Source organism: Triticum dicoccoides, chromosome 4A, assembly GCF_002162155.2.
Source record: "Triticum dicoccoides isolate Atlit2015 ecotype Zavitan chromosome 4A, WEW_v2.0, whole genome shotgun sequence".
Taxonomy (NCBI): domain Eukaryota; kingdom Viridiplantae; phylum Streptophyta; class Magnoliopsida; order Poales; family Poaceae; genus Triticum; species Triticum dicoccoides.
In genome coordinates this window covers 302,411,462-302,422,124 of record NC_041386.1, presented here as the reverse complement: position 1 = coordinate 302,422,124, position 10,663 = coordinate 302,411,462, and the positions used below count along the sequence as shown (strand labels likewise).

Genomic DNA, 10,663 nt, shown 5'->3' with positions numbered 1-10,663 from the left:
TAACGCGGTTCAGATTATCATTGCATGAAAATAAACCTAAACAATCTAAGACTGTTCCAGAAAATCATCGGTAAAGAAAATGAAAAGAACCAAAGGGAAGTTTAGATTGTACTCTCTGTCTTTTTGGTATTATCGTTTTACTTGAAAAGTAAACACTGACACAAGCATACAAAAATGACCGGAGGAAAACAACAATACTAGAACACATATGTTTATCTCATAAGCGTAAGACAGAGGCAAGAAACAAAATTACAAGACATAAAATAGACAAACACACACATATATATATTTATATAGAACAGGTACTTGAGCTAACATATGGACTGAAATTAAACACATTCACTGGAAAATCACAAGCATAAATGTCACTGGTACATAGCTAGTACATAGACTAAAAACTGAACATCAAATAAACTGGAGTAAAGTTACTAGTACGGGACAGATTACAGTAGATGGCAAGAAACAAATGCACAAGGCTAAACATACACATACGCCAGCAGAGTACTAATCAACAGAGCCATGAGACATGGAGCAGGTTTCAAGAACTCTTAAAATCTGAACCTAACAAAGTCTTAAATATCTTAATTTTATAGAAATTTCAGAGAGAGATACACACACACACACAGAGAGAGAGAGAGAGAGAGAGAGAAGCAGCAGCAAGTTGGAGAAGTTGAGCGGAGGAGGAGCAGTAGTAGGGACGAGGGGAGGAGCAGCAGCGACGGGGTTCAGAGAGAGAGAGATATATATAGCAGAAGGTTAGAGTTCAGAGCAGCAGCATCATGGAGGGTTGAGAGAGCAGCAGCAAAGGAAAAGAAATAGGAGCAGTAGCTTGGGCGCAAGAAGAGCAGCAGGGGCGCATAGGAAGAAGGAGCAGCAGGAGGTTGCGTGGAAGAAGGAGCAGCAGCAGGGGACGTTGAGAGAGAAGAGGAGCAAGATCGGGGCAGCAAGGAGGAGAGAGGCGCTTGGTGCTGATGGCGGTAGTGGCTGGAGATGGTGGCGCTAGTGCAGTGGTGGATGGGGGCTGCTGGTTGTGGGTATGCTGGTGGATGGATGGGTGACGGAGGTGCACCACCACGTAGGCCTGGCCATGGCAGCGATCGGAGTTGGAGAAGGAGGGGTGAGGGAGAGAGAGAGATGTGCCAGGCCCGATGGGGAATGGATGCGATCTGGGGATTTTGATCCCCTCCCTGATCTGCAAACTTTACACATTAGCCCTCCTCCTTCTCTTCTTTCTTCACAAGAAGGTCCTCCCACTTCTTTAGCTAGCTCCCTGGTTACTTCTTTTGATCTCACACAAGTCTCTTCTTCCTTCTCTTCTTTTCTTCACTCTTCTTGATAGCCACCTAGACGGAATCTTGACGGTTATAGTGCCTTTGCGCACATTTCTGCAAAATAAACCAAAGACTAGTAAATGATCCTCTTTTATGGTTATCAAGCAATATTCAATCAATCATGGTGAGAATGGACGAATATATCACAATAGATGCTATATTTGAGTACCAAAATTATATATGTGAAATATACTTATCAAATTCCCCCACACTTAAATCTTTGCTTGTCCTCAAGCAAAGGCATATGACAAGAGCAAGAATGTGAACAATGAACTGAGTAAAGAATGTCCTGGTAATATAGATCTCCAAACAAGGCATGCTTCAGACTTAGCTAGTGAAAAATTAATGGTTAAGAGTGCTACAAAGCAGTAGGATACTAGTAAGCATGACCATTTTAAACTTTTACAATGATAAAAGAGGATCAACAAGTTTAAGTGATTGACTGTGACAAATGGTTCCTAAAGAGAGCATGATCCCAAGAACAAAATGAACTAGAATTAAATCTTGTGATCAAATCACTTATTTACAGAGATATAACATTGTGGTTGAACCACTTATTGAATTTGAAAGAAACACACATATTATTTTATTAGTCTCACAGAAGGAACATACCACTGATCTCGAGAACATGGTATACACCTGGCTCAACCAATTATTATTAAAAAATTGTTTGTCTCCCTAAAGGAACATACCACCGATCCAGAGAACATGGTACACCCGGTTGGACAATTACATATTTACTTATTAATTACTACCCAAGCTAACCCGATTTCACATGCCACCGATCCAGGGAACATGACATGCTACTGTAGGTAGTCAGACTTATTATTCATTATAAGATATAAATTTTTTGAACAAAAATAAGAATCATCACTCAACCATGTTTGGTTCACATGCTACCGATCCAGGGAACATAGCATGCTAGTCCATAGTGGTAAAGTGATTGCTCTGAATGGGAACACACTTGGCACAAATACATCATCTAAACATAGTGATCTAGGTGTATCAAGGTAAATGCAGAAAATGATTAAGTTTACTAGTGCACTAGGGATTTGAGCACTCAAAACTAATAGTTCTCACTAATTTCAGCAAAGCAATCATTGTATAGATCACTAGTTTACAAGGCATTCAGAAATCAGTTCACATATTCACATCAAGCACCATATGTCAAAGGTAAAATTCAGTGGGACAGCATTTAAGAAATGGCTCAAGCAACCCAAATATCAAATGATTTCAGCATGTATCAATGGATGATATATTAATATTGGGGTCATGAAACAGCTCACCGGGCTTTGATGTAGCACTCGCTCGATCATCCCACCAACTGCAGGTCTTCTCCTTTGCTTCCTCATGGACGCTCCAGCTTCCCTCTTTGTCATGTGTGCTCATTGCTTCTCCTCATCACCATGCCGTGAATCCACCAGAATCCCATGGGATGTCATCTCGAACTTGGGCAGCCCGCAGTGAATGGTGCACAAGCATAAACCTGAAAGAACACTCAGCAAACAAGCCAATAAAAATGATAGGGACAATGCCCTCTAAGTCATCAATAGAGTATCATATCACATAAGCATATCTATTAAGCATATGATAAATAGATATCATCAATAAATCGCATGGTGCATAGGCAGTATCCATGATATGGCATATCTTGTCGAGAAAGCTGAAATCATACCTGAAATAGTTAGGAAGAGGCTTCAGGACTACCTCAATTGAAGATACCAAGTGAGATGTGGTAGTAGAAATTTTCACCGGACTCGTGTCAACAAGTGAAATAGTAGAGATTGGCTCCTTGACATCTGAATCCACCTCATCATAATTAACCATGAAGCTCTCCATCTCAGGCTCAAGTGCTGAGGAATCAATGCGGCTAACATCATCGAAGGTGAACTTCTCCATATCTGGCTCTAGCAGCACATGATCAATATCAACTAAAGGTGACTCCTCAATATCAAAAGCAACTAACTACAGCTCTGGCTCATCCATGGAAGAATCATCACAATGCAAAACTGAATCTCCAACACTAGTATCCATATGATCTATAGCATGTGTGTCAACTAGAATGGTGTCATCATCGTCAAAGATAATCCATGCAAGCTCAATCTTGTCACACTGAGATTGAGGTTCAGGCTTCTGTGTAAGAATTGGTGGCTGAGGTGTAGTGATTTGTTGCAAGCAAACCAATGAATCAGACGTGGGCTTCTTATTGTACCACTGAAGTTGGTGGAAAGTTATGTTCTCAATCAGCATAAAAGCTTCATCAAGTGTCTTGTTTGTAATAGCTCCACCGCTGCCATATCGACGTAAGCTCGAGTGTCCGAAGTCAATCCTCTATAGAATATCTGCAGCTCTAACCATCTATCGATCCCATGATTAGGACATCTCCTGAATAAGGCTATGTATCTCTCCCAAGCATCATACAAGCTCTCGCCTTCACGCTGAATGAAATTGAAGATCTCATCTCGAATTGCGGACTGCTTGTGTAATGGGAAATATTTATCCAAGAAAGCTCGTGATATCTCATTCCAACCGAATGATCTTGATGGCAAGGATCGATACCAAGCACGAGCATCATCTCGGAGAGAGAATGTGCACAACATGCACTTGATAACATCTTGAGGAACTCCATGATACTTTACTGTATCTGAATACTCCATGACTCGAAGCAAGTGCTCATAAGGGTCTTCAGTAGGAAGTCCTCCAAACTATTGTTGTTGAACCAAAGCAATAAGACTAGGTTTTAGCTCGAAGTTCTCTGCCTCAATAGTTGGCCAAATCGGTCCTGTGATATAGCACTGACTTTTGGGCATCCAAAGATCACGAAGCAATGCTATCTTAACCGAGTGTAACTATAGAACAACCTGCAATTAGTTCAGATTTCCTACGCACACTCATAAACAGTAAACACTAGTCAGAAAGTTAGTATCCTAATAAGACGAAGCAACAAAAAGTAAAAAGGTAAAAGAAGCACCGAAATAAATTTGACTGGAAATTTAAACAAAAACTATACTAAGCCTAGTCTATAGCTTCACACAATCGTTCGACGCTAGTCCCCGGCAACAGGGCCAAAATGATCAATTGAAAGTACAGCGGAATATTTACGCCCAAACTGCGAGTGTTGTGTTCTCCACAGGGACTAGGCGACGGCAACTATACTCAGCTAATGCTAGGTAACGCGGTTCAGATTATCATTGCATGAAAATAAACCTAAACAATCTAAGACTGTTCCAGAAAATCGTCAGTAAAAAAATGAAAAGAACCAAAGGGAAGTTTAGATTGTACTCTCTGTCTTTTTGGTATTATCGTTTTACTTGAAAAAGTAAACACTGACACAAGCATACAAAAATGACCAGAGGAAAACAACAATACTAGAACACATATGTTTATCTAACAAGCGTAAGACAGAGGCAAGAAACAAAATTACAGGGCATAAAATAGACAAACACACACACACACACACATATTTATATAGAACAGGTACTTGAGCTAACATATGGACTGAAATTAAACACATTCACTGGAAAATCACAAGCATAAATGTCACTGGTACATAGCTAGTACAGAGACTAAAACCTGAACATCAAGTAAACTGGAGTAAAGTTACTAGTACGGGACAGATTACAGTAGGTGGCAAGAAACAAATGCACAGGGCTAAACATACACATATGCCAGTAGAGTACTAATCAACAGAGCCATGAGACATGGAGCAGGTTTCAAGAACTCTTAAAATCTGAACCTTACAAAGTCTTAAACATCTTAATTTTATAGAAATTTCAGAGGGAGAGAGATACAGAGAGAGAGAGAGAAGCAGTAGCAGCAAGTTGGAGAAGTTGAGCGGAGGAGGAGGAGCAGTAGGGACGAGGGGAGGAGCAGCAGCGACGGGGTTTAGAGAGAGAGAGAGAGACAATAGGAGGTTGGAGTTCAGAGCAGCAGCAGCGTGGAGGGTTGAGAGAGCAGCAACAAAGGAAAAGAAGGAGTAGTAGCTTGGGCGCAAGAAGAGCAGCAGGGGCGCATAGGAAGAAGGAGCAGCAGGAGGTTGCGTGGAAGAAGGAGCAGCAGCAGGGGATGTTGAGAGAGAAGTGGAGCAAGATCGGGGCAGCAAGGAGGAGAGAGGCGCTTAGTGCTGATGGCAGCAGTGGCTGGAGATGGTGGCGCTAGTGGAGTGGTGGATGGGGGCTGCTGGTTGTGGGTATGCTGGTGGATGGATGGGTGACGGAGGCGCACCACCACGTCGGCATGGCCGTGGCGGCGGCCGGAGTTGGAGAAGGAGGGGTGAGGGAGAGAGAGATGTGCCAGGCCAGATGGGGAATGGAGGCGATCTGGGGATTTTGATCCCCTCCCTGATCTGCAAACTTTACACATTAGCCCTCCTCCTTCTCTTCTTTCTTCAGAAGAAGGTCCTCCCACTTCTTTAGCTAGCCCACTGGTTACTTCTTTTCATCTCACACAAGTCTCTTCTTCCTTCTCTTCTTTTCTTCACTCTTCTCGATAGCCACCTAGACAGAATGTTGACGGTTATAGTGCCTTTGCGCACATTTCTGCAAAATAAACCAAAGACTAGTAAATGATCCTTTTTATGGTTATCAAGCAATATTTAATCAATCATGGTGAGAATGGACGAATATATCACGATAGATGCTATATTTGAGTAGCAAAATTATATATGTGAAATATACTTATCAACAGCCAAACCTTTATGTCACCTATGAGTTAGACAAGCCCCCACTACAGCAGCCCTTAGTGTTTAAATCGTTGACAAGCGATGTTAGAGTGTTAGGTCAAGAACAAGAAGTAATCAAAGAAAATAGTCCTAGTATGGCTGGCTGATGTAAACAAGCAATTGAACAGATGTGTGAGCAAATCTTACATATCAAGAAAAGAAGCAAAGAAGGAGGCTTAAAGAGCATCACTTGACTGACCAAATTTAAGGAGCATTTAAACATCATGTGCAACGTATGAACTAACATAAACATTGCATATTCCATATTCTACAATGGAATGCACATGTATTAGTTTATTCCATGTATGATGATGCCTAAATGTACACTATAGTAGGCATGAGTGATTCATCATTGCACGCACAATTAAATTGCAGGTTAAGGGTCAGTTCTATTCCGCCTTTTCTAGCTTACTGTCGAAATAAGCCATAAAATATGTAAAGAATTCATTTTTGAGTTATGGGCTTGGGCTTAACTTATTTTGCTTTGGAGGGGGTGTTTCAGGTAGAAGCTCAATAAAAATGAAGGGAAGGGGAATAGTGAAATGACTATGTTGTCTGCCTATATTACACTCAAAATGCAATTGCTCACACCCGCGTCACACCTAACCCTCAAGTAAAAACAAACATGCAAGCCTTCATTGCCCTACGCGCTTGCATCTCCTCTCCCCTTTCCCTCTACCTCGATCCCCTGCCTGCAGCGCTAGGGTTCCTCCAGTGAGCCGTCGCCACTCGTCCCATCTGGCCTGGTCCTCGATGATGCTCTGTCCAGCTAGGCTACATGGCCGGCAGGTAGAGCCAAATCTCCCGGCTGCTCCTCCCTCTAGCGTCGCCCCTCATTCTCATGGTCTCCAGCACCTGCTCCACTATGGTCCGTCCAATGCACTACTCAGGCGGGCGCTGCACAACTGCAGTTGATGCCACACTGCGGCAGAAGGCACCTTATTCCCCCTCCCCTCCTCCCAGGTCGTGGCCTTGAGGTGCTGCCGAAGGAGGAGCTCATCAAACAAGGTGAGGATCTCCTCTTATTTTTTGGCAAATTTTCATTCTGATCAACTATATGGTGAATTGCTATGAGCTGCTTCTGTTGCTGCTATATGATGAATTGCTATGAGCTGCTCATGCTGCTACTATATGATGAATTGCTATGAGTTGCTGCTGCTATATGATGAGTTGTTATAAGCTGCTCCTGCTCCTGCTATATGATGAATTGCTATGAGCTTCTCCTGCCTCTGCTGTATGATGAATTGCGATGAGCTGCTCCTCTATGATGAATTGCTATGAGCTGCTGCTGGTATATGATGAATTGCACACTACTGTTGCTGTTGTATGATGAGTTGCTATGAGCTGTTGCTGCTATATCAAGCTTTCAGGTGGTGCTGCTATATGGTAATAACCAGCCACTTGGACCATCGAATTTCAATAAATAATTGTTCTCCATTTAAATGTGGGTCATGTGTTCTTCGTTTAAATTAGGCAATGGGATCTCTATGGAAGACATTGACCAAAGTAGATTGTGCCAAATAGATGGTATCTTTGTATTTGATTTTGAACAAATAGTGATGGTCTGTTTTCCTATCATATTAATTATTGCACTAGGTTCAATTTGTGATGTTTGCAAGTCAAATTAATTTTCATATGGGTAGCAAAATGACAAAATATAATGCAATCTAGACTTTTCACTGATCATACCAAAGATAAGCTGAAAAGGAAGGCAATGAAAAGAAGTGGTTGGTTTATTACCTGGAGCTTATATTCACATGTGCTTATTTTCTTAGGATAACTCATAATAATTGTCCATAAGAAACTCGGTCAATAGAACTAACATACAAATAACATGTCACGGTGATTGCACCGGAGGAGTGACCTACCATAGCACACTGTATAGGCTCACTGCTGCCTCTCCTTTCTTGCGATGTTCCATGAAATTGCCACATACATCTTGTACTTTTTCATTGTGTAACCCTATCTACAAGTTGACACGGCTAATTTCATACATATCTACATGACAATACATTCCATATCCCTTGCACATATTTAAACCACCAATTAACGATTGTGTGCGTAGTATGAACTAGCCATGACTCTGTGTGCTGGACTAGCAGGCACTCTAAGGGAGCCTAATGTAGTGCACTGGAATTCCTACATGCCACCTACGATTTTGTGTAATGTACTACCTCTGTTGCTAAATATGTGTCTTTGTAGAGATTCCAGTATGGACCACATACATATGTATATCGATGCATTTTCAAGTGTAGATTCACTCATTTTCCTCTGTATGTAGCCTATAGTGGAATCTCTAGAAAGACTTATATTTAGGAACGGAGATACGAGGTAGTATCATGTATGACATCTACATATCTAATTTAGCAGCCAATAATAGAAATCATTATCTGCACAAAGGGATTACTGGTCGAAAATCCTAGCAAAGCACACTGGCAGGCACACAATAATATATAAGAGAGAGAGAGAGAGAGAGAGGCACTTACAAAATCATAGCAATGCCTCAGTCCAGGATCTTGGTTGGCCAAGCTGTTAGACCTAGAAGAAACATCGTCCTTGTAGTTTTGGCCAGCTGCACAACATGTAACAGTGACCTGTTAGTATATTTGAAGTATATCGGGCAGGTGATGTTGGACGGGTTTAAAGGTGACAAGTACCTAGGCCGTGGTGGGTGCTTGGAATCTTGCCAGACGGTGGGAATCAGGTTAGAAACGTCAAGGGTGATGAGGCTGCGCTGGCTGTCGGGGTCCGGTAAGGAGATCTAGAACCGTCGAGTAGGGTGTTTGTGAAGCAGCTCCGGTAGGGTGGACTAAGGTTTGGGCGAAGTGGATCTGTGGCCTTGGACAAGGGCGTCGGTGTAACACCCACAATGCGGCTATATCTCCCACGTGTCGGGGCACGACTTAAGAGGCATAACTGCATGGTAGGTTTGTCGCAAGAGGGGTAATCTTCACACAATCCCATGTACTGAATAAAAAAGGGATAAATAGTTGGCTTACAATCGCCACTTCACACAAATAACATAGTTAAACATACATCATCCAGAATACAAACAAGGTCCGACCACATAACCAAAATAAAAGAAGACAATCCCAAATGCTAGATCCCCGATCGTCCCAAGTGGGATCCATTACTGATCAACCGAAAAAGACACAAAACAACGATCAAGATCTTCATCGACCTCCCACTTGAGCTCGGTTGCGTCACCTGCACTGGTATCATCGACACCTGCAACTGTCTAGAAGTATCTGTGAGTCATGAGGACTCACAATCTCACACCCGCGAGATCAAGACTATTTAAGCTTATGGGTAGGATAAGCTAATGAGGTGGAGATGCAGCAAGCACTAAGCATATATGGTGGCTGTCATACGCAAATAAGAGCGAGAAGAGAAGCAATGCAACAGTCGTGAACTAGAAGTGATCAAGAAGTGATCCTGAATCTACTTACGCACAATCATAACACAAGAACCGTGTTCACTTCCCGGACTCCGCTGGAAAGAGACCATCACGGCTACACACGCGGTTGATGCATTTTAATTAAGTTAAGTGTCGAGTTCTCTACAACCGGATATTAACAAATTCCCATCTGCCACATTACCGCGGGCATGGCTCTCGAACGTTTATACCCTGCAGGGGTGTCCCAACTTAGCCCATCACAAGCTCTCACGGTCAAGAAGGATATTCCTTCTCCCGGAAAGACCCAATCAGTCTCGGAATCCCGGTTACAAGACATTTCGACAATGGTAACACAAGACCAGCAAAGCCGCCCGATGTGCCGACAATCCTGATAGGAGCTTCTCATATCTCATTCTCAGGGCAACACCGGATGAGCAATCCGTACAACTAAAACCAACCCTCAAGTTTCCCCGAGGTGGCGCTGCAAGGGGCTCTAGTTTGGACCAACACTTAGAGAAGCACTGGCCCGGGGGGATTAAAATAAAGATGACCCTCGGGTCTGCAGAACCCAAGGGAATTTGATAGGTTGTTAGGCAAATGTAAAACCAAGGTTGGGCCTTACTGGAGGTGTTTTATTCAAAGCAAACTATCAAGGGGTTCCCATAACACCCAATTGCGTAAGGAACGCAAAATAAAGGAACATAACACAGGTATGACAGAAACTAGGGCGGCAAAAGTGGAACAAAACACCAGGCATAAGGCCGAGCCTTCCACCCTTTACCAAGTATATAGATGCATTAATTAAATAAGAGATATTGTGATATTCCAACATAACCATGTTCCAACATGGAACCAACTTCATCTTCACCTGCAACTAGCAACGCTATAAGAGGGGCTGAGCAAAAGTGGTAACACAACCAAACAATGGTTTGCTAGGAAGGTGGGTTGGAGGCTTGACATGGCAATATGGGAGGTATGATAAGCAAGTGGTAGGTAGCGCGACACAACGATAGAACGAACAACTAGCAAAGCAAAGATAGAAGTGATTCCGAGGGTATGGTCATCTTGCCTGAAATCCCGCAAGGAAGAAGAACGAGTCCATGAAGAAGACAAATGGACGTAGTCAAACGGATCCTCACAACTCCGGAACGAAACCGAAGCTAACGAGAGAAGCAACCCGGAAAGAAGCAAGCAACATAGTAAACAACCATCACA

The 10,663-nt window shown here is 42.7% G+C and overlaps 1 long non-coding RNA gene and 1 other non-coding gene across 2 annotated transcripts; one reads left to right on the top strand and one right to left on the bottom strand.

Annotated features, from left to right (window-relative positions):
* Nucleotides 1-306: 306 nt before the first annotated feature.
* On the bottom strand, nucleotides 307-5,665 carry LOC119285822. Its single transcript, XR_005139888.1, has 2 exons — nucleotides 3,007-5,665; nucleotides 307-2,817 (listed from the first exon to the last, which is right to left on the bottom strand). It is a non-coding gene; the product is annotated as an uncharacterized LOC119285822 (long non-coding RNA).
* LOC119290259 lies at nucleotides 3,696-3,806 on the top strand. Its single transcript, XR_005141834.1, has one exon. It is a non-coding gene; the product is annotated as a small nucleolar RNA R71 (small nucleolar RNA).
* Nucleotides 5,666-10,663: the final 4,998 nt, after the last annotated feature.